The 23,683-nt window shown below is 41.5% G+C and overlaps 1 long non-coding RNA gene across 10 annotated transcripts in view; it reads right to left on the minus strand.

The window, feature by feature from the left end:
* The window catches only part of LOC116665292, a 335,340-nt gene that overhangs the window by 149,664 nt on the left and 161,993 nt on the right, over positions 1-23,683 (minus strand). For all 10 annotated transcript variants that reach the window (XR_004321832.1, XR_004321831.1, XR_004321834.1 and 7 more), the window contains exon 3: positions 11,647-11,824. This is a non-coding gene — a long non-coding RNA (uncharacterized LOC116665292). The remainder of the gene's footprint in view (positions 1-11,646; positions 11,825-23,683) is intronic.

The raw sequence follows: 23,683 nt of genomic DNA on the forward strand, positions 1-23,683 counted from the left end.
CAGATTTGGGAGACACTGTCAAGATGTTTGTTTTTCTAGTAATCCTTTTATATTTAATAATAAGTACTTGATTATGAGATTCTGAATTCTTTTGGAATTAAGGGGGAAATGGAGCTAGAAAAGGGAGAAGAAATAACACCAAAAAAAAATAATAAATAGATAAGCAGTCTGACACTTGTTTTATAACCACAGAAATGTTGGTACTTTGAAGTTTATCAAACGGTTCTCTGGAGAATCCAATAAAAACACTTGCAAATGAATCTGTGCCCTAGAATAGCATTAACAAAAACACAAGATCTGAAAACTGTCTTATGCCATAAAGCAAATCATATCATCAGATCCTCATGAGTCTTATCCCGGAGACAGAGGATTCCAATCTGTTCACGCTGTTCTGCACGAGATGTGGGGCTTCCTCTACACTTAGATGGGTTCCTGCCTTTGATTCTAGGGTAATTTTGGAAAGCAAAGTTCAAAGGTCTCACAGACAATCCGAAAGAACAGAAGAATTTAACTAAAGCTGTGAACGCATCTTCTCTTCAGTGAAGAGAATGAATTCATGTGATTTATTCAATTTAAACAAGGGCTAATATTTGTCAACATTGAAGATGTCAACCTGTCAACCTTTAAAGAAACACAATGTTATTTCACAGAATACAGATGAAAAGAAAGTGAATTCTGTAACAGAATAAGGATCAGCAATCTCACCAAAGTATGAGGCCACATCCTTATGGTGGAAAGGTGACAGGGGTTGCCAAAGACAGACCTCAACTGCCTTCACTCCCATAGAGACTCTGCTCTTTTGGCCAAGCCTGTTGGCAGTGCTGCTTGGAAGAAATGCCCCCAAGCCTCCAGCTCTAACCTGTGCCACTCCTCAAGGGACCTGGGATGGAAACCCCAGGGCGGCCAAGTCTGAGGACCCGAAGCAGGTCTTCCCAACCACTCTGTCCCCACTGTCCACACAGCCCTGGGGTCACCGTGCCCAAGAGTGGAAATCCTCTAACTCAAAGGGCCTAGAGCTGCTCTAACAAAAGAAAAGAATCGTATTATTACTGTCTTTAGTGTTAGTAATTTGGAGCACCAAAGTACACCGCCAAGTCAGTTTGACATCCTACTGAGCAGAATATGCCTGGCTGTACTTGGGGAGCAGTATGCTTAACAGATTTTAACTGCTCACGTTTTATACCTTCTGGCTTACAATGCGTAAAGGGTGAATGAGTTCTAACATAATTAATGAAAGTGGTCATGCTATCCAAAAGCCTGAGTTTCAAGAAGAAGTTAAAAATAATCAAAGTAATATTACTAAAAATCATACTTAAGATAATCCGTAAGACAAGTTATAGCTACTCTTTGATAAAACATTGAACATTTGTAAAGTCTTCCTGTGTACTAAGAGAAACTTTAATTTAAAAAAAAAAGGTGAATCAGCTTTGTAGAGATGATAAACAAATGAGAACACTGAACACGTAATTATACCTTTCTGATAGAGGACCGAGGTAAATTTATCATCCCCTGCTACGATTTTCAGCATAACTGAAATGAACAATGAACACAGAAGCCTGCCTGGCTCACACTCTTGGACCCATACCTGGTGTGTTTTATGCTGTGCCAGCATGAAGAAACTTCCTGGCCAAACTTTTCAACATCTTTGCTTCTTGTAAATGAATCCTGTGTCTGTCTAATGAAAGCCCTATCACTACATTATGAGTGTCTGTTTCCAAAAGGAAAACGTAAAGGTTTATTGAACTTTATTCACATGCATTCATTCAATGAATATCTACTAAAACTTTCCTCTGTATCAGACCCTGGTGGGGGTGGACACAAAGCTAAATGGGACAATCCCTCTATGCCAGGAGCTCACAATATTAAAGGGCAGCGATGCGTACACATTAGCCACAAACTTCCCCCCCCCATCCCCCCTCCTCACTCAGATCCAAGCCGGCTCAGTCTTCCCAGAAGTCCCACGGATCAGGCAGGGGAGAGGGAGGGGCACTTTGGTGGGAAGGATGAAGGGGTTCCTATGCAAGTTCCCTCTTTTCTTCTTCACCCATTGGGGTTGGCTGGCTCATCTCTATGGGACGTGCCTTTACTGGGAATGACTGAGAGGAGCTACTCAAACCACGGAAGAGCATCGTGCATTCAGGGAAAAGCAGGTAAAGTCTTCCAAGACCCAAGGCCCCCAGCATACCTCTCTGGCCGAACCCCCACTATGTTTCTCATCTATCTGCTCTTCTCTGAACACCCTGCGGTTTCCCTTCACTCAAGACATCTCCTCCTGATCCATTCCTACTTGTCTAAGTCTCAATATCTTTCAAGGACCATCTTAAATGCTTCCTTCCCCATCACTTATTTCTTGATCTGTGCCTCTGACCCCACCCACTCGAATATATACTTTCTCATCTCAGAATTCCCACAACTGAGTTTGTGTGCACCCCAAGGAATCCACTACACTTCAATCCATATTGTAGCAATTGAGGGACTTCTCTCATCCGCATTAGGATATAAAATGCTTGAGAGCAAGCTCTATGTTGGATTTGTCTTTCCTTCTCTGGTCGAAGTAGAAACCAAGCTAACACTCATCTTTTTATTCATTTATTTAACTAACATTAATTGAGCAAAAACGAATGTGCCAGACACTGGACTAGGGATTCAATAAGGAGTATCAATGGCTTCTTTGTCACCAAAAAATTTATACTCTGGTGACCAAGTCGTCAATGTTTGACAAATATATGTTAAATTAATCAAAAGGGCACCTCCTATACTTAAATACCTCTCTCCTTCTTAACCTCATTCTTCTCTTCCTCCATTTACTCTTTGTTTTCCCACTATTTCAGGTATATTATAGATTCTTTTTTTCCTTTTAGTTTTATTGAGATGTAATTGACATGCAGCACTGTATAAATGGAGGGTGCATGGCTTAATAAAAGTTGATTTACATTCATCATGAAATGATTACCACAGTAAGTTTATGGAATATTCAACATCTCATATAGGTCCCTCTGTTTACTCTTTCAAATTCATTTCCATAAACAGTAACTAAAGGCTCCCTACCAATGAAAAGAAAGACTGAAAATGAGGACAAAGATTTAAGGAAAGAGCTATTTTATACTTTGAGTGGCTTCAACTTTCTCAATTGGTGGTTAAGGGGCATGTTTATATCTTATGATTTGACAAGGATGAGCCCCAAAGGCAAGGCAGATAAACGTCCCCAGGGTCTTTAAAGTGGTAAGACTTTGTCGGAACAAATGATGCACTCTTCGTAATGGAAATAATAGCAATAACAAGTGAGTGGTCTTTGCTGGCAACTTCCCAATTAACAAGGATACTGAGGAGCTGAAAATGATGCAGCTGCTCGCGTCTGACAATGACCAGATCAGAATTCATCACAGAAATGTGAAAAAGCCTGGAGAATGGAAGGCGCCTTCAAGACGAAGGCACTTCCTCCCTGTGGCAGCTCCTTGGCAGAGCTTTTCTTCTGAGCCTGGGCCCCCAAGGAAGCATCAGTGCTTGCTACGGCTGCACACACCGCACACAGTGTTCCTGAGTTATCTTTACACGCCCATGGTTTCAGCCACCAACCTGAGACTCCTGAAACTGCGTCTTCAGACCTCACTTCCCCTGAGCTCCAGATTCACGTATCCAACTGATGCTGACACTTCTACATGGATGTCCTGTGCGCCCATCATACTCCAAAAGTGGAATGTGTTGGGTCCCTCCCCCTTCTCACCCTGTTCCTTTTTGATGAGTCTCCGTACTGGCATGTTCTCTTGCAAAGGCTGCTCCCTGGAGTAGAAGGCTCACCCCACTTCAACTCCTGAAAATACCCTCCGAGTCTCAGCTAAAGCAGCACCTCCTTGAGAAGGACCACCCTGAGTGGGAGCGCAGAGCTAGACGGTCCTTCTCTCTGCTGCCAGGAGCCATGTCCCAGTCCCTGTTAGAGCTCTTATCTCACCATTTGCAGATTGACTGACCCGCCTGTGATGTCGTGGGGCAGCAGTTCTCAATCCTGGCTACACTTGGGAATCACCTGGGGAACACTGAAAACACATCTGAGAATCTAACTGAATTGTGATTTTAAAGCTTTCCCCAGGCAATTCTTGTACCCAGCTAAAGTTTAAAATTTCTGGCCTTGAAGAGAGTCATTTCATCTTAATTATCTATATGTGTTACATGTCAGGTGCTCAATAAGTATTTGTTGAATGAATGAATAATGACAACATCTACTCAGACACTTGAACGAAAAGCCATGGAGTCCCAAATCCCACCCATCCCCAATCATTGTGAATTCCATCTCCAAGAAATCATTTTTATCCATTTTATAGAACTATCACCTTATTGCAGGTTCTCACTTCTGCCTGCCAGACTATTACATCTCCTCCTCATAGTCTCCTTGTCTAGAGTCCCTTAAGGCGACCTTAAAATATGGCTAGAGTTATTGCTCTAATGGTCTAACCATGTCCCCTCCCTGTTCAGAGTGAACTGATGTTGCCTTCACCATAAACTCTGAGCTTTGCCAGATGAGCACCTTAATTTTCCTCCATCTCTGCCCAGCACAATTCTACTCTTCCTTAACGATCCATCTCAAACATCAACTCTTCTACCAAGCTACCCACCCCCAACTCTCCCAGGAAAAGTTATCGCAGCCCCACTGAGCCTCCACAGTACTCGGCTTAGAGCTTTTGCTACTGTGTGCCGACATTACTTCTTTAAATATCCGGGTCCCCCACACGAACTCCTTGAGGTTATGCTCTGTCGTCATTGCGTTCCTACCGCTTAGTACAGGGCTAGTTGGTAGCCAAGCAAATATATATTGGATGGGGGGACAGATTAATGAGAGGAAGAGAGAGAAAGGTGAAGAACAGTGTTTCTATTTAGAGGAAGGAGCAGCCCAAGAGGGTAAGGATGGAGATGGGAGGTCCCTGGGGGAAACCTACACTCTGATTCTGCAGGAATCTGCTCCTGGCCAGAATGCCTGAATCGGGCATAACTGGCCACTCACCTCCACAGCCTCTGTCCACAGCCATCACAGTGTTCCCTATGCTGATGGTCACCAGGGTACAGTGACTCCAACCTGAGTGTATCTACCATTAAAAGTAACTTTGAATGACAGAAGGTTCTGTCGAAGGCTTTTGGCCTCCCTTATTCAAGATGACGTCTACACATACAAAATTAACTTGTCACTCTAAAGGAACAAGAATTTACAACTTGGATTCTTTTACTCTCGCTTCCAAATTGGCTGCACATCCTGCAATTTGCTGCATCTACTTCGTACCGTGGGAATGCTCTCTCCCCAAAGAGCAACCAGAGATGACTATTCTCTAGGCGCTGGAAGAGTCATGATCAGTCTGAACACTTGCAGATGCGTGCTTTGTTAGTAGGGGAGGGGGAGCTATAATTTGCTCTCTGGACCAAGGAAGGGTGGCTCAACCTGCCCCCCGGCATTGGCAACTGGTCTCCACTGTTACACTTCTCACCTTCGTCAGGGGGCTAATTATGAAAGCATTGTCTGCGATGATTACATGTTAGGTGTGAACTATACAGTCAGTGACAATTATGGGTTATCGAGGTGGTTATTTGGGTTTGATTGACAGAACGCATGCACCTCTAGGGAAAGCACAGTGTTTAATTCCTGGAACTAGATAGTCTACATAAGAAAGTACTGTATTCCTCAGGAAACAAGAAAATATGTATCACGAAATTTCTGCATTTCTGGGATAAGATGGGAATCCTTTCATAAGGCTCTGCCTGAGGTCAGTGATTTAGAGATGGGAGTGGTGAGGGGAGGGGAGTTTGGAAAACCAAGAGTGACCATGGGTTTAAAGCCAAGCAGTCCCTGAATTGACCCAGACCAGACCTACTCTGTTCCGGGCTTAGAAGGAGAGGCAAACTCTTATTTATAATCCCCCAACAGTGCTTTCAGAAGCCTTTGTTACCTTCTGAACATGAGTAAGAAATACTAGAAGCCCATTTCCTGAGCATTATCAAGCATTAATCGTTCAATACAGAAGGACTGCTGCCCTTACACCAAATACTCATTACATGCTGTTCAGACCTACAGCTTCACACACAAACTGCTTTGTTCCACCTCAGAAACTGCTTCTTATTTTCCTATAACCCTCAAAACAATAAGAAAAACAAGCATTGTCCCTAACAGGCGGGGTCACTGTCTGTGGGGCTGGCTCCCAAATGAGCACCAGTAAGAAAAGGAAACATGTCTCCCTGGAACATGGAGCTCTCTGCGCAGGTGTTCTCTGTTGGCACAGCGTGAGGGCCCTGGGTCAAAACTGCCAACTAGTTGACAATTTCTGATGTCAACCTTCTCCATCATTGTTGAAGGGTCACCTTGAATGTCGCTCAGTGGTTCTAACATGACTTTGTGGGTTTCCTAATTTTAACCTACAACTAAAACCTGAGCATAGGCCCAGATCTCACAGAGATGATGACTCTGTAGTAGTTGTAGGGAAGCCAGAATGAGCCCCAAACTGCTGAGACGTTTGTGCACCTTCTTGCACTGCCAGTCAGCATCACTTGGCTAAATGTCCTGACATTCAGATGGCAGAGAAAAGTCTTGTTCACTTGTCGCCAGCATTCTCAGTACAGGCTGCCACTGATTCAGGGAGAAGGGGCTCAGTGGGTCAAAAATGCCAAAAACTTACACCTTTTTCATAGATTATACACGCCCCCATCAAAAAAAAAAAAAAGAACATTTATAAAACTACTAACTTTACCACAAACAAGTAACTCTTAAAATAAACTGTTTTCTTGACAAGAGGTGTGTAAAAAGTAACTTATACACGACAGGACATGCTGTAAGCCATAAAAATAAGACACCTTGGCACCATTGAGAGGGAGACCTAAGACGAAGTGCAAGCTTTCCCACAGTCCATGTCCCCCAAACAGAAACCCCCTCCTCATTTTTCACCCTGTGTTCCACCCTGGAAACACAGACAAGAAAAAGCAGCCCCACCCTCAGGTGGATGTCCATGGATAGGCACTTATTTTCTAGAGTAATCGTTGAGAATTCAAAGTTCTAGAACTTCCCATGATTCTTGGCACCTATTTGAAGGCCCCCATGTATTTTCAGAAGTCGCCTGTCCTTGATGCCACCAGTGAGTAGCCTGAGAATATAACGTAGAGGTCAGCCCCTGAAACACGGGGCTCTGCCTGTTGAAGGCACAAGACTGCTTAACACTAGAGCCAGGGGGGTAAGCCATTAGCAAGGAGTCTGTCAGATAAAAAAATAAATAGCCTCACAATCCTATTAATTTCATGTTAAATGACACGTGAAATATGATTTTTAAGAAAACATTTTAAAAGCAAATGTAAATTCTAAATTCCTTAAGATTCCAGATTATCAGCTAAAATAATCTCCATCAATGCAGCCATCTATCCTTTCTAAACCTTCCTAAAAGATGCAAATTCCAAATGCTTACAGCAATAATAAGCTAAATTCTTACATTTGCGAAAAGTGGAGAATTAGCCTCTCTTTCTTCCATTTTGTACATTGTAGGGACTAATACTTTTCACCTATTATTTTGGTGGTTCTGACATTGTCAGTTACTTTCCAGGCTAGCATTTTCTCAGGTGGACAAAAAATTTTTAAAAAAAAAGAGAAAAGAAACTTTGTGAAATGCAAGTCCTCATTCATTCCTCTGGTATCCAGATCCAAACATGATTCTTATTTCTGAAATGGTACATATTTTTTCAGCTCATTTTATTCCTTATAGAAACACCCCCTCGATACAAAGGAAATTAGGAGAGCAGCAGAATTCCAGGAGGATGACTTAGGCTCAGTGGTTTTCTGAGCACTGGGACTTTTCCACTACCGTCTCTCTCCTATTTATTCTCCGCAAACTGAAAACCAGTCACTGAACGTTGCATCTGTGATTTCTCCTACGCCTTTTCAATGTAGCAAGACATTAAAACACGGGCTGCAAATCCCACCCTGAGGGGAGCTGCCTCCCTAGACCTGCGGCCGCTTTCATATTTGAGGATTGACTCCAACTGACTAGGCGCGGGGGTGTCCATAAAAGTAACATATTCCCAAACCAAAAAAAAAAAAAAAAAAAAAAAAGACCGCGCTGAGCAAATTTTCTTTTCCAAAAAGATTCTATGAGGTGCCAAGAGAATGACTTTAAGAAATGTTTGTGGAAGTTTCTTGACCCCCAGAATGTTTTCAAGGTGTCAATTTGGGCTGATTCCCAATAATAGCAATCCATAGTTCGGTCAGATGTCAGGTTTTAAAGTGTGTGGCATTTTTAAGAGGGTTTTTGTTCCTTCTCTCCCTTCGACCATAGGCCCAAAGTAAACACTAGTTCAAGCCATTGTTGTGATTTTCCATCACAAATCTTCTATCTTTCTTCCTCTTACTCCTCCACCACCACCTCTAATCCAATCAGCGGACGCAGGAGCCAACAGGAACAACCCAGCACTCTGGGACCCCTACCCAGGGGACATCTCGCCTAAATCTCCCGAATCTTTCAGCCCATTCATTCATGGATGACCCGTTATTAAGGGGAAAAGTTGAGGTTTCAGTTTTCGGCTTCCAAAAATACAAGAACACGTCAACGACGTAAACTATTTCTAAAAGCACAGAAAGAGGCTAAGTAAACAATGTAACTATAAATTTCATCCTATTCTGAAGGTTCTCATAGCTACTAATCTTCTTTACACAGATCTGTGTGTGTCAGTGTGTGTCTGTGTGTGTGTACAGTCATAAGGGGCAGAGGCCACTTTGATTCATTAAGTCCTATTTTATTTTCCTCTTGGGCATCCTTCGAGACGACACCTCCTAGCCGCCCGCACAGATGGGTGGGGCTCTATGACCGGCCAGTGGAACGTGGGCCACAGTGGATGTTTGCCACTTCCAAGTGTGATCCAGAAGAACCCTCCCACCTTCTCATCTCCTCATGGCAGGCAGGATGCAGAAGATCGGAAAGAAGATTCCAAAGGCCTAGAGACTGAGGACCCTTTAGATGAATGAGCCATGACCTTAGTGACCACGTGAAGCAGACCCCGCACACCCTCCCTCCAGACCAGTGTACCATGGCATAAGCAAGAAGTAAACGTTTACCGTGTTAAGCCATTAAGACTTTGGAATTGTTTATTACAGCAGTGAGCTTGTCCTGACTAATACTCGGTGGCTGGAAAATACTGAATTAAATTTCTTCCTATAATAAAATTCACTAATATGTAATAGGACAGGCTACTTTAACTTCAACAGAGTCTAAACCCGAGGTCGGTGATTTAAAGACTTTTATAAACATCAAGTTGCAGTCAGTAAGACTGATTTTTTCATTTCATAAAAATGAATAAATAAATAAAACCCTGAGCTCAACGCCTATACCTTTCCTCACCTTCCAGGAGAATACTTCCCAGACTCTATGATATTCTTCCTTCAAATTTATTTCCTCTTGAAATGGGATTCACTTTTTGAAGACAATCAATGTCATAAGATGCTGTGTTTTTCCACCACCCCACAGAGCAAGCATCACATTTTACTGGGACAACCATTAGCCAAATTTCATCAAAATTCGTCACCTCTGGAGCAGGTTTATGGTAGGACAACTGAGAAAAAAATGAAAAATGCTGACTGTTCTACCTAAAAAAGACCTTGTTTCCTTCAGTCCAGAAAAAACAATCTTCCCTAATGAAAAGAAAAAACTCAAGTGTCACGCAGTGTTTCTCAGCAAGAATATTCTAGGTACATAAAGTTTTCCTTGAGCAAAAAGAGGACCAATCCATACTATTGAGTGGGAGTCTTGAAAGCTCTAGAGCCTGGCTGCCACAGTATCTGATGCAGCATGAGCTGTGAGCCACGATGGAGCCCACATCTTCCTAAGCGAGCTAGGAAACTGTTTCCAACATGACCTGTCGCTAGCTGTGTGGCAGGCACTATTTTCAAGTGGTAACAAGGATTTGCACTATACAACACTTTATTTAGAATGTCATTAGAAAAAAAATACACTCTTTGGCCTTAAACAGCAAATATCAAGTTTCCCTTTGGATTTTAAATGTATAGTCAGCCTTTATCCCTTTAACATTAAGGATTTTTAAGATGCAAAAATCTAGCCAACTTTTAGCTGGAGCCCAAGTCTGCCTGACTATAAAAATAGATATTTCCAGAAAAGACTACAAAAAATAATTGCTTTACTACAATAAAAAGCAGTGAGGTAGGTTATATGTACTCAAGCATCAATGTAACCTCAGCACTTTTAAAGCCCTCACTGCAGATTTGCAGCTAATTGCATTTCATTGACCTATGTATGCAGCATAATGTCTTTTAGGGAGAAAGAGGACTGTTTCCAGCTCTACTAAAGCAATTCTGGGAGAAAACAGTTGCAGAATACATGTCTGATAAAAGACTTCTATTCAAAATATACAAAGCACTCATAAAACTCAACAACATGATAACAAACAATCAAATTAACAATGGACAAAAAGCCTGAAACCTCCCTAAAGAAGATACACAGATGGCACACAGAAACATCATAAATCATTAAGGAATTGTAAATTAAAGTAATGATGGGAAACCACTACCTACCTATGAGAATGGCTAAAATTTAAACACCAAACGCTGATGAGAATGCAGAGCAACAGGAATTCTCATTCATCGCTGGTGAGAATGCAAAATGGTATAGCCACTTTGGAAGGCAGTTTGACAGTTCCTTATGAAGCTAAGCACATCCTAAGATCCAGCAATCATGCACCTATGCACTTACCCAATTGAGCAGAAAATTTACGTTCACACAAACCCTGAACATGAATGTCTATGTCTACAGCAGTTTTCTTCGCCACTGCTAAAACTTGAAAGCAACCAAGATGTTCTTCAGTGAGTGGAGAAATAAACTGGGGTGCCCCCCCGACAGTGGAATATTATTCAGTGCTGAAAAGAAAGGAGCTATCAAGCCATTCAAAGACATAGGGAAATCTTAAATGCTTATTATGGAGTAAAAAAATCTGAAAAAAAAATACATACTGAAAAAACTACATACTGTCTGCTTCTATTGATACAACATTAAAGAAAAGGCATCACTTTACGGAGAGACAGGTCAGTAGTTGCCAAAAGTCTGGAGGGAGTGGAGATGGTCTGAGGCCGAGGAGATTCTTAGGGCAATGAAACAGTTCTATACGATGCTATAATGGTTGATTCATGACACTATGCAATTGTGAAAAGCCAGAAAACTGTACCACACCAATAGTGAAATTTAATGTAAACTGTGGACTTTGGTTAATAGTAAGGTATCAATATCCATCATTCATTAACTGTAACAAATATGCCACAACAAAGCAAGAGATAATAGCAGGAACTGTGGACAGGGGATGAGGCGTATGGGAACTCAGCATGCCATGATCCATTTTTCTGTTCTAAAATACAAAGAATATTTTTTTTAAAAAAAAGCAAGTCAAGTGGCCCAGATTTTAATTTAGCCGAATTTTACCTGATAAGTCATTTAACACGTGGTCTGAACTCTCTGCTCTGTGAAGAGAAATGTTTATTCTGTATAAGTCTTGGTATTGGGTGTCAGCAGAACCGTAAGCCATTCATTGACATCCCATGTCAGGTTGGGTTAATAATGGACCATTGATTCTGCCTGAGGACACAGATCAGGAGCAGAAGGCAAGGGAAGAGAGAGAGAAAGTTGGTACCTGCCTCATCCAGGGACTTCAGCAATTATGGAATCCATAGCAGCAACTGTTAATGGTCACACATCACCTCTTCAGGACTGCAGGACCGATCTGCTTTACGGAGGACGGTATCACTGAGGATGCTTGCAGCAGCGGACGCAGTGGTGAATGCTTTTGTCACCAGGACTAGTCACCAGCCCTGGAGAGGAAACAAAGGGATTTCAGGAGCCTGTGTGGTTCAGGAAGACTTCTTGCGATCTGGAGATGACCTTCCTTCACACCATGCAGGCTGGGATATATTTGGTGGGCAAAATGATCAAAAGGGCTCTTTGCCAAAGTGATGTGTGTGTGTGTGTATCCCAATTAAGCATGTTGATATAGATTAAAAATCAATTTATTTTCACAATAGATAAAAATAAATCCAAAGAAACAAGATAAACACAATCACAGCATAACTTCTATTTGGTTTTCTTCTTCGGATAAAATGTCTCTTTATCTGTTCCTCCTAAAAACAAAGGGAGAAATTCTTGCTGTCAAGCTAACCACTACAAAAAAATTTTTTTAAAGAATTAAGCAGGAATTTTAATGAGTTTTCCTAGAATGCCTTATAGTTAATTTTATTGGTATATAGGATTTCTTTCCACATTTTTTAAAATTTCTGAACTAATTATGTCTTTTGGTTTTGACTGATATGTGTTCCAGGATGTAACCCACTTACTGATTTGTTTTAATTAATAAATGTGCCCTTTACAATTAAAGGGACAACCCTATCAGCTTTGTTGGCAACTAAGTAAGAAAAGTCCACAGAAGCATAGCTAATACATTGCTGAAATACAGTTACATTTTAGTGTAGGCACCATCAATTCCAATTACTAAAAAGTGCAGCTTCAGCTGCAGGTAACAATACGGTGTTTCATTCATGTCCCAGCTTAACAAGATTACATCACAAAATGCCTATTATTATGCGTTCTCCTTGTTTTGTGTGTGTAACTGAAACTGCTTGGGCTGTTTTTATTTGTTAAATTTTATTAGGCATAATTTACATCTCCAGTGATGTAGGTAGCCATCAAAATCATGGAGAAGAAAGCAAGTGAGACTACTGTGTTCCAAAGAATATAAAGTATCAATCTCGGATCCAGCAAATGGGTAAACTCTCTAAGGTTGCCCAGCTGTGTGAACCCTGGAGACAGACATCACATCACACGGTGATGGAGCTACGCCTTGGCAGCAGCCTCCTGAACAAGATCTGAGGTCGAAAGAAACTAAGGGAAAGTGAAGACGTTCCCCAGGTAGATCACACCTGTGGTGGGGCATCTGCACTGGCACAAAATCATTCCCAGGTTTGATGCCGTTCTCTCCTCAGAGGGAGAGAGAGCCACCAAAGGCCCCCATGATCATGAAACCCTTGACATATCAGTTCCTGACAGTGAGCCCAGCACAGGGTCCATAGCAAAGTGCAGCTAAAGGGAAGATCCGTGTCCTTGAGAAGCTTGTCGCTGGGTGAGCCATCACGAGGAAATGAGCAGCAGCCCACACGTCCACGTGAGAACAGAACTACCACCGCAGTGAGCATCGCCCCTTCTCCTCTCCAGTGCTTAGTTTGAGCTCATAAGTAACTGCATTTATGTGGAAACTATGACTATAGCTTAGAGGGAGACTTTCGTATCTTCTTGTGAATAATATACATCAAAGTAACAGAACGTGGCACTGATGAATGTGAGAGGGATTCCGGCAACTTTTTGTGGGTTTAATGATTTGGGGGAAGCTCTATGGAGGCCAGCCTATGGTATTAGCTGGTTGACCATGTGTCTATTCTTCCCAGCCACCCAGATTTTTCAAATGCCTTATAAAATGTCTTATGATTTGGGAAAGATCAGAGTTACTTATTCCCAAGATCCCGAGTACACTAAACTATACATAGCTCATTCCACATTACTGGGCTCCAACTCCCCTTTTCGGTAGAATTCTAGAGGCTAGAAAGGGATTTCAAGTCATCCTATAACTTAGTGCTGTAGCTCCTCATTCCTGGTCATCCTGACGTTCCTATACGTACGGCCCCTTTCCACAGCACCCGAAATGTGCTGATATACGGGCTCCTCACATGGGAGAAACTCCGAGAAAGGAGAATAATGGATTTAAAACAAGGGAGATGCTGAAGATACACAGCCAAACAAGTTTTGCAGGGGAAATGGTTTCTGACAGACTCGCCTAACGGGTTATTTTTTAAGCAAACAACTTGTTGACTTGTTTAATTGCCTAATGGCTGTCAAGCTTTTAATCACGCAAAACAATTTGGATGGGTGAACCCAGGCATAACTAGAGGAAGCAGAAGGCTCTGCTGCTCTTCCCAGTGAGGTCAGGACAGAAGAAGGCAGCAGAATCCACTCGGAGGGTCTTGCTGTCCCAGCTGAGTCCCCATCCCCACCCACACTATCACCCCTCCTTTGAATCAGCCTGTTACCAAAGAGAGGAGAGATGAACAGGAGAACAAACAGTTCTGATAAAATGCGGGGGGGGGGGGGTGTTGGGAGAGGAGACACACTATGTTTGAACATGTGTTCTTGTTTCTAACGATCACATTTTCTTTTTTTTTACTGAAATGTATTCAGTTTACAATGCTGTGTCAATTTCTGGTGTACAGCATAATATTTCAGTCATACATATATTCCTTTTCATATTCTTTTTCATTATAGGTCACTACAAGATATTGAATAAAGTTCCCTGTGTTACACAGTAGGACCTTATGGTTTACTTATTTTATATATAGTAGTTTGTATCTGTAAATCCTGAATTCCCAATTTATCCCTTCCCACCCCCTCTCCCCTTTGGTAACCACAAATTTGTTTTCTATGTCTGTGAGTCTGTTTCTGTTTTGTAAATAAGTTCATTTGAGTCATTTTTTTAGATTCCACATATAAGAGGAATCTAACTATTGTATTTTAAATTATTTGGTTTAAACCCTGCCCTGACCACCTCTCCCGTGTTATATTTCAGGTTAAAATATATAGAGATCACCTACCACATACATTATCTGTGTATACAGTGGTGAATATACAAATCTATCATGTTATCTAATGCCCTCTACACTCCTGTGAAATGCTACCAAGGAAAAATGGAGTTGGCCATGCCGTCATTGGTGCCTCCCAAGGGCACTTTGAATTAGAAGGTCTTTCTTTGGAACTCAGCTTGGGGACTCAGCCCTACCAAAAGAAACACACCATTGGGTGCCTGAGGGAAAATTAGAAGAGTTTTGTTTTATTATTTCAGTGAGCTGACTCTTAAAAAGACCAAAAAAAAAAAAATGTGGCTCCTGCAATATTTGATGACAATACTTCTATCTTCTTCCACACACACTCCTGAGAAGATCCTTCTCAGATACTCAAGGTATTCGTTCATTTTAGCCAAATTTCACCTGCTCAAAATCCTGGGCAGGAGGGGAGTGCCCTCTGTGGTTTATCCTGTGTCCCACGCCTCTAAGACACAGCCTAGAAAATAATGCACTAACTAGACAAGGTTCTAGCCAGTCACCTAGGAGCCATTTAATGATTTTAACTGCATTCTTTCCAACTATGGTTGGATTAGAAAAGCAGAAACGCCATTTGTCTGATCAACTTCTTAACAATTCATGTAAGAACTCCTTACTACTCATTTCGCAGCAAGTCTCCCATGTTAAAATGAGATGATTCCCTGTCAATGTCAAGTCAAAGCTATGAACAGAAGTCTGAAAGCATATTGCCCTGTTTGCTAGTGTTTTGTGAGGGGGACTCAGAATTTTAATCCATTGCCACTTTTAACACTCAAGTCAAGAAAGAATCCTCTTTAGCTCACAGCTACAATGTTCTCAAACACCAAACACTAACATTAGTAGATAACATTTACTTTTATTGGTCTATTTAGGGAATCGAAGCCTAAAAATTTTTCTTCTGGATGAATGTAGCAATATTAAAATTGTTATAAGCACAAATGTCTATGTCTATTTCATCAGTCCAGATGACTATGACTTTAATTCTTTAAAAAGTGGCCCTAAAGGGTCTCAGGAGGGAGCATTAAGACTCACAGCATTTTCTCCAGGTAGAGTGATAGTATTTCAAGATGTAGTGGAAATTTAATACTGGATGCCTTGATGGAAATGTATGACACACATGCAGTTATTTTCATATTAAGCTATCATGTAGTATATCAATTAAAATGATATCTCATTTTAAATGTACCAGTGCAAGTAAAAATCCAAATTCAGCATCTTAGAAGTGCAGTTCTAAAGTTAAGTGTAACATAAATACACACTCTGTTGTCTGTGATTTCTCTCAAAATGTTATTTTATTCATAATAAGCTTGACAAAATAATCTTGAGAAAAAAAATTCGTCATGCTTAACATTTTTGTTGCTTTCCAAGAATTGCTGTTTGGACATAGAAAATAAACTTATGGTTACCAGAGAGGGAAGAGGGTGAGAAGGGATAAATTGGGAGTCTGAGATTTGCATATACTAACTACTATATATAAAATAGATAAACAAGTTTCTACTGTATAGCACAGGGAACTATATTCAGTATCTTGTAGTAACCTATAACGAAAAAGAATATGAAAAAGAATATATGTATGTACATGGATGACTAAAACGTTATGCTGTACACCAGAAATTGATACAACATTGTAAGCTGATTATGCTTCAATTTAAAAAAAAGACTAGAAAAAAAATAAAAAAGATTCTCACTGACGTAATAAAACCCGGAAACTAACCTGTGTTGTTGCAGCCAAGAGGTGGGCAGTGCAGGCTTTCAAAGAAGCCTGAAGCCTGGCTGTCAGTCTCACTCTGCTGTTCACTGATGGTCTCCAGCTTTCATGACACGGCCCCCCACCCTGAGTCCTTCAGGCCAGTCAAGCTCCCTAGAGGCGATTTTACACAGACCAAGACCCCAAGGATCGAAGCTCTGTTTGCCCCTCTGCCGCCCTTGTGCCTAGGGGAAATTCTGTGGGCCTGAACTGGGGACCACTGGGCCCCTCTCTCCCTTCCCCTGCTGCAGCCTAGGCTGTCTAGGTAGAGCCTACAGACAGCTTTTTCCTGATGAACTGTAATTGCCACACAGCAGGGCCTGCCCTCTCCTCTTACGTGTCATGATCAGCAAAAGCTGTTCCTCCTGGCTTTGTGGGAACAGACAAATAGTGCAAGAAAAAAATGATGGTAGTAACAGCAATAATAGTAACTGATACCAGTGGAGCACTTTACCATGTGCTTGCTCTAAGCCCTTAACCTAGATGAACATTTACAGATGAGGAAACTGAAGCACACAGAAGCAGAGCTGGGACTCCACCCTAAGAAGGGTAGGCAGAAAACAGGGAAGAGTCAAGTGAGCCGGGTTCCCAAGGCGACAGGGAGCGGGGGGCGGGGGGGTATATGGAGGCTGGAGGAGCAGTATTTGGATTAAAGGCCAGATAGTATTTGGCTTCATCGTGGTTCTGCTGTCAAATAAGAAACTTTACAAGCTAGTAGAATGTAAATGACAAGTTAAAAAATGCCAGGCATAAGCTAAAGAAAACATTCCTAGAAAGCTGACTAAAAGAAAAAAACCAAGAATTTAAAGCGACAAATTAAGTGATTTCATGTAAAGACAATGTCTCACCGTTTTCCTGCATCCTTATTCCCATGAGAACTGCTGCTATAAAATATGTTTTTAACTGAATATTTTATCAAGTATTCATAGGCCCTCTTTCTCCCAACTGCTGCTAAAAATTGAAGTGTTCTCAGCTGGAGGTGAAATTTTCGCTTGGCTAGTTTGTAAATCTTTCAGATTTTGGATTGAGTCATACTATGAAGCTGGAGGGTCTTTCTCGGGAGGAGTTAAGCTCTCACCCTGGAAGCCCTGCTTGCGCAGCCCCTGAACTGCCTGCTCATCAGAAAAACGGCCCAAAAGTGGACGCTTGGTCCATGTGAGTAAATCACCAAATCCCCAAGGCAGGTTAGGAGCCTTGAGTGATAATCCCTGCAGATTTAGAGCTTGTGAAACCTGGCCAGTAAGGAGGATAGGGTGTCACAGAAAGCATTTTTCCCCACCTTAAGTTTAAGAAATCAAATGTATGCATAACCCACCTCTTCACAAAGCTGCCGCACGGTTGTCATGTTGAAGATGTGGGGGAATCTGTGAAGATGTGAAGTCCTTGTGATCTCCTGGTCAACTTTTTTTAACCATTTTTTTAATTGAAGTATAGTTAATTTACAACGTTGTGTTAGTTTTAGGTGTACAGCAAAGTGATTCAGTTATATACACACACACACACACACACACACACACACACACACACACACACACATATATAATTTCTTTTTTCAGATTATTTTCCATTGTAGGTTATAACAAGATATTGAATATAGTTCCGTGTGCTATACAGTAGGACCTTGTTGTCTATCTATTTTGTACATAGTAGTGTGTATCTGTTAATCCCAAACTCCTAATTTATCCCTCCCCCTACCCTTTCCACTTTGGTAACCATAAATTTGTTTTCTATGTCTCTGAATCTATTTCTGTTTTATAAATAAGTTCATTTGTACCTGTTTTTAGATTCCACATATAAGCGGTATCATATGATATTTGTCTTTCTCTGTCTGACTTACTTCACTTCGTATGATAATCTCTAGGTCCATCCATGTTGCTGCAAATGGGATTATTTTATTCTTTTTTATGGCTGAGTAGTATTCCATTATATATATATATATATATATATATATATATATATATATATATATGCATGCCACATCTTCTTTACTCATTCATCTGTCAATGGACACTTAGTTTGCGTCCATGTCTTGGCTATTGTAAATAGTGCTGCTGTGAACATTGGTGTATGTGTGTCTTTTTGAATTATATTTTTCTCTGGTTATATGCCCAAGAGTGGGATTGCTGATCATATGGTAACTCTATTTTTAGTTTTTTAATAAACCTCCATACTACTCTCCATAGTGGCTGCACCAAATTACTTTCCCATCAGTAGTGTAGGATGGTTCCTTTTTCTCCACATCCTCTTCAGCATTATTTGTAGATTTTTTAATGATGGCCATTTTGACTGGTGTGAGGTGGTATTTCATTGTAGTTTTGATTTGCATTTCTCTAATAATTAGCAAGACTGAGCATCTTTTCATGTGCCTGTTGGCTATCTGTATGTCTTCTTTGGAGAAATGTCTATTTGGGTCTCCTGCCCATTTTTGGACTGGGTTGTTTTGTTTTGTTTTGTTTTAAGCTGTATGAGCTGTTTGTATATTTTGGAAATTATCCTCTTGTCAGTAGCACCATTTGCAAATATTTTCTCTTAGTCCATAGGGTGTCTTTTTGTTTTGTTTATGGCATCCTTTTATGTGCAAAAACCTTTAAGTTTAATTAGATGCCACCTGTTTATTTTTGTTTTTATTTCCATTACTCTAGGAGATGGATCCAAATAAATATTGCTGCAACTTACCTCAGAGAGTGTTCTGCCTGTGTTTTCCTCTAGGAGTTTTAGAGTATCCAGTCTTACATTTAGGTCTTTAATCTATTTTGAGTTTATTTTTGTATATGGTGGTAGAGAATGTTCTAATTTCAGTCTTTTAGAGGTAGCTGTCCAATTTTCCCAGCATCACTTATTGAAGAAACTGTCTTTTCTCCATTGTATATTCTTGCCTCCTTTATCATAGATTAGTTGACCATGAGACATGGTCAGCTTTTCACTTCACTCTCAAATCCAAAGGAGCACAAGGATTTGAAAGGAACACATTTTAAAGTCCCCCTGATCAGTTCTTCAAGACATAATCCAACATCACATTTTCCGTGAAGCCACCTCAAACACTCTTGATCCTCACACCAGGCTGGTTGGGTGCCCTGCTCATGCGCTCAAACAAGTTTTATTTCCCTGCACTGGAGCCCTTACCATCCTGTGAAGTCATTATCCTTTGGCTCGTGGGTCTCTCCATTAGATGACTACACTATCCTGTAATCAGCACTGCAGAGCCAGTACCTACACACCATGGGGGAGCTTAGCAAGGATTTCCTAATTGTTTATTGAATGGACTTCTGAATTACTTAGGAAGGTTAACAAGCCATTTGCCCTCCATCCACCATTAAGAGTTTAAGCAGAACATTCTAATCACAAAGGTCAAGTTTAAAATGTGTGAAACTTTACCAATGCTCACAACTTAGATCCAAGAAGCCAAATGGGATCGCGTTAAGCAAGACCCTGATTAATTAATGTGCCAAAGTTCTATAAATAGTTCATCATCTTATCCCATGGTACAGCCTAAGATTCAGTTGTCCCTAGTAGCTTACGGTCCACATAGAAAATTTGTAAAGGATTTTATCTTCATTAATTTTCAAACATCCCTTGGAAATCATGTTTGTACTCTTTATTCTTTGAACAAGTCTTCTTCTTCATAAAAATGGCAAAGAACATGTGAGAACCATCATGTCCAAAATGCTGCCACAATGTCTAATCTAGAAAAGTCTGAATTAATAACATTGTATTATATGAAGAAAGACAGTGGTCTGAAATATAGCTTAAATGGCTAAAAAACAAATAAGGAAAGAAAAGAAAAAATAAAAAGGTAATAGATGTGGCCCAAAGACTTTTTCCTCCCACTTTTTCTTCAGCCCCTTTTGGATTCTGCTAAATTTCAACCTAGACTCGGGGAGTTTGTTAAAGCATAAATTTTTACCTTTAACACACATTTAAACCTACGAGATTAGAGGTCCTCCTCGCTTAGTTAGCTCTTCTCTAGGCTAACTTCCGAGGATGAGCATCACCAGACTATAGTGAGGTTTTGGTTTTTTCATTTTAGTGGGTTTTTTTTTTTTTTTTTTTTTTTTGGAAGTAAAGTGTGCACTGACTCTGAATTCCACTCAACACATCCAACCCCAAATCCACTAAGGAAACACCAACAGTCGATGTGCTTGTTCATTACTTTTGTGCATCCAGTTTTCAGGTCCTTTGGAGGGCTGAGGCCTGATTAAACTTCACGTAAGTTGACTAAATTAATAAACCAGCTGTTGTCTTTAAAGCATGTCAGAGATTTCAGTGGAGTGGAAGAGTTACTTTCTGTTACAGCAAATAAATTTTCAAGTTAACGTATCATCGGGTTTCAGTTAAAATTAAATCTCAAATTCACAATGGTTGGACTAAACACATGGTGTGTATCGCCTTTGGAACCACTGCCTGTGTAAGTCTAACGCAGCTGCTTCTTTATTTCTAGTTCCTCTTCTTTGCAGCATTAATACTGTGGTAGGTGTGCGGGAAGCATGAGAGATTTGTGCTCCACTCACCTCTACGCGGTTTGTGCCTTCAGCAGGTGGTGCCAATGGCCAAGGCAGCTCAAAGACCACTGAAATGAACACTTTGTTGTCACAGCAAAGATTTCCCAGGCATCCCCCAGTGTGCAAGGTCTCCCTGCCTGATTGCTTAAATCTAAGCTCCAACCTAAAAACTTGACCTCCTGTTGATGCAGCCAATCTGCACAGAAGTGCTGCTTCACTCAAATATTCACGCCCACTACCTCCATCTCGGAACAACTTTTGGCACAAGCTGGCTGGAAAACAGCTGAAAACATTGAAATCCAGTGCTTAAGTGGCTTACAGGATTACTAGTGGGATAAAGAGTTTTTTTCGGCTCTAGGAGTCTGATTTGGTGACAAACTTGGTTGATAGTACGTGGAAATCCTGGTTGCCGGTGAGTGTGAAAGTCATTATTACTTTTTTACAGATCTTCTCTGGCCCCATCCTCCTCCGTGGTCCTGGCCCCTCCCTAGGTCCCTTTACAAGAAGTCTCACAGCTCTAAGATGATAAAAATGTCTCTGAGGGACATTTGAATGTTGGTCACAAATTCCAAATGGATTTTGTTCTGCTTTCTCGTAAGTCTCTGTCATTTTCGTAAGTTTCTAAACTCACTGGTTTAAATGCTGGAAATCCCAAGATTCCTACCCAAGGACTGGTTTCTCCATTTACTTTGTGGCCTGGACACATAAAGGCCACTAAGGGCCCTGAACAGTTAAAGACGTGTATTTGTGATTAAGAGCCTGGACTCTGAAGTCAGACTCCTTGGATTGAAAGCCCGACTTCACTACTTCCTGACTGCGTGGCTTGAACAGGCGGCTTAATCCACTTGCTGAAGGAACCATGGTGTACACACTCCTGATGGGATGTGTCCGGGGGGGTGGCAGTGTTTACGGAGAAAATCTTTTGGGCAGAGAAGTAACAGGCACTCTCCCTCCCCCTTCATTATGCCAAAGATAATCATCAGAGATAAGCAGAGACACAACATTGGGATGAAGCCCACATTTGGCTTTTGTATCTTCTCACCTCCTCTAGTCTCACTCTGCTTCAAAAATACACCCTTCCTTTCCTTCCCTTCAAATCTCCAAGTTAAAAACCCCAGATTCCTTAAAACCTGATGTATCATTCATAGTCTAGTATGAATGCAGGGTTAACCTTACCAGGATGTATTTCCTTGGTAAATGAGGAGCTTATTAACCAAATAACTCATTCAGTTTGTAAGTTCAAAGGGTTCTATCAGCCAGGGTCCTCGCAATTCAGATTACGTGTTGAAATGAAGATACGTCAAGCAGGTAAGTCATCTATGAAGGACAGAGCACAAAGTTGTTGGTGGATGTACAGCAAACATGAGGGACAATGCGGGGACTTGGGGCCAACAGCAGCAGAGTGGCCACTGCCTCAAGACCCAAAGGGACAAAGCATAGAAGAGATCCCAGAACCAAGAAGAAGTAGAGTCGTGGAACACCAGATTTCCAAAGAGGAGAAGCTACCTTACATCTAGCGAAGCAGCCAGTACAAACCCCCTACCTAAGACAGGGCCAGGGAGCAGCACCTTGACCTCGCCACCTCCCTTCCCTCCAAGCCCCGTTGGCGAGACCACAGGAACCGAGAAGCTTCCAGAGTCCACCAGTGCAGCCCATGTAGGTGTGCCTCAGGGCAGAAAGCAGGCTGGACAAGGGGTGGAGGGGAGAAATAGAAGAGCAGATGGGAGCATCCAGCAGAGGGGCGGGGAGACACTGGGGGCGAGACCACTCACTCCATCCTCCCCCACCCTTCTCATCTCTATTCTCCTCTCTCCCATAGGTTCAGGAGTCAGCAACTGGGCACGGAGTTCCTGAAGTTTTGTGTTCACTAAAGATTAAAATGCCTTTTTCCCATCACCATACAGCTTCCTCCAGGTTTAAAAAAAAGAATCTGGTTTTGACCATCAGGCAGGCAAAGCGACTGTGGGAAAAGCAATACTCCTTTGGCACACACACGTAGCTTAAAGCATCTGTCCTGGAAAGGCATTTCTTGAGCAGTCATATATCTCTAGGCTTTGGGTAGAAGCAAGGAAATAAGCAGAACATAAATTTAACATCGAAAATGAACCTGAGAGTCCGATTCAAATCTCAGGAAAAGAGTGCTTTGTATGGAACCGGAGACCGTGACTCACACTTAAGGCAGGATATGGAAGTGGAGAAAGAGACCCAACTTGAACACACACACCATGTAAATCCTCCTTTACTGTCAGCTTACAACTGGAGGTCAATTCTAAATGTATTTTGCAAACATCGCAATGTAAAGGAACTTGCATTGGAAGGAAAAAAAGAGTTGGCAGTGTGCTTCTGGCGGTGGTCGACATTATCTGTGAGCAGATGGGTAAGGCGGTGTCCAAGAACCACAAATGCACCATGGCAGATGGAAGCAGCTACCCTTGCAGCAGGTGAAGATCATCTTCTGAGCCACAGTTAACATGTGGGGCCCTTCACTGAACATACAAAGAGGTGAGGCTGAGAGCGGGGGAAATGTACTCAACTTGTCCTTCTATGGCTTCAAGATTGGCCGTCTACAAGACACAATGAAAACTCATTTGCCACCCGGGAGAACTCTTTTTTCAGGATGTATTTTTGGATTTCAACTTGTCTAGCCCTGGGTGGAAAATACACAATGACATTAATACAGCATAAATTTACAAGAAACAGAACCAGACCCATTAGGAATTTGTGACCAACATTCAGATTCTCTTCTGAGACATTTTCAACATCCTTCTGTTGCTACAAAGGGACACA

The sequence above is a fragment of the Camelus ferus genome, chromosome 8, assembly GCF_009834535.1.
Source record: "Camelus ferus isolate YT-003-E chromosome 8, BCGSAC_Cfer_1.0, whole genome shotgun sequence".
NCBI lineage: Eukaryota > Metazoa > Chordata > Mammalia > Artiodactyla > Camelidae > Camelus > Camelus ferus.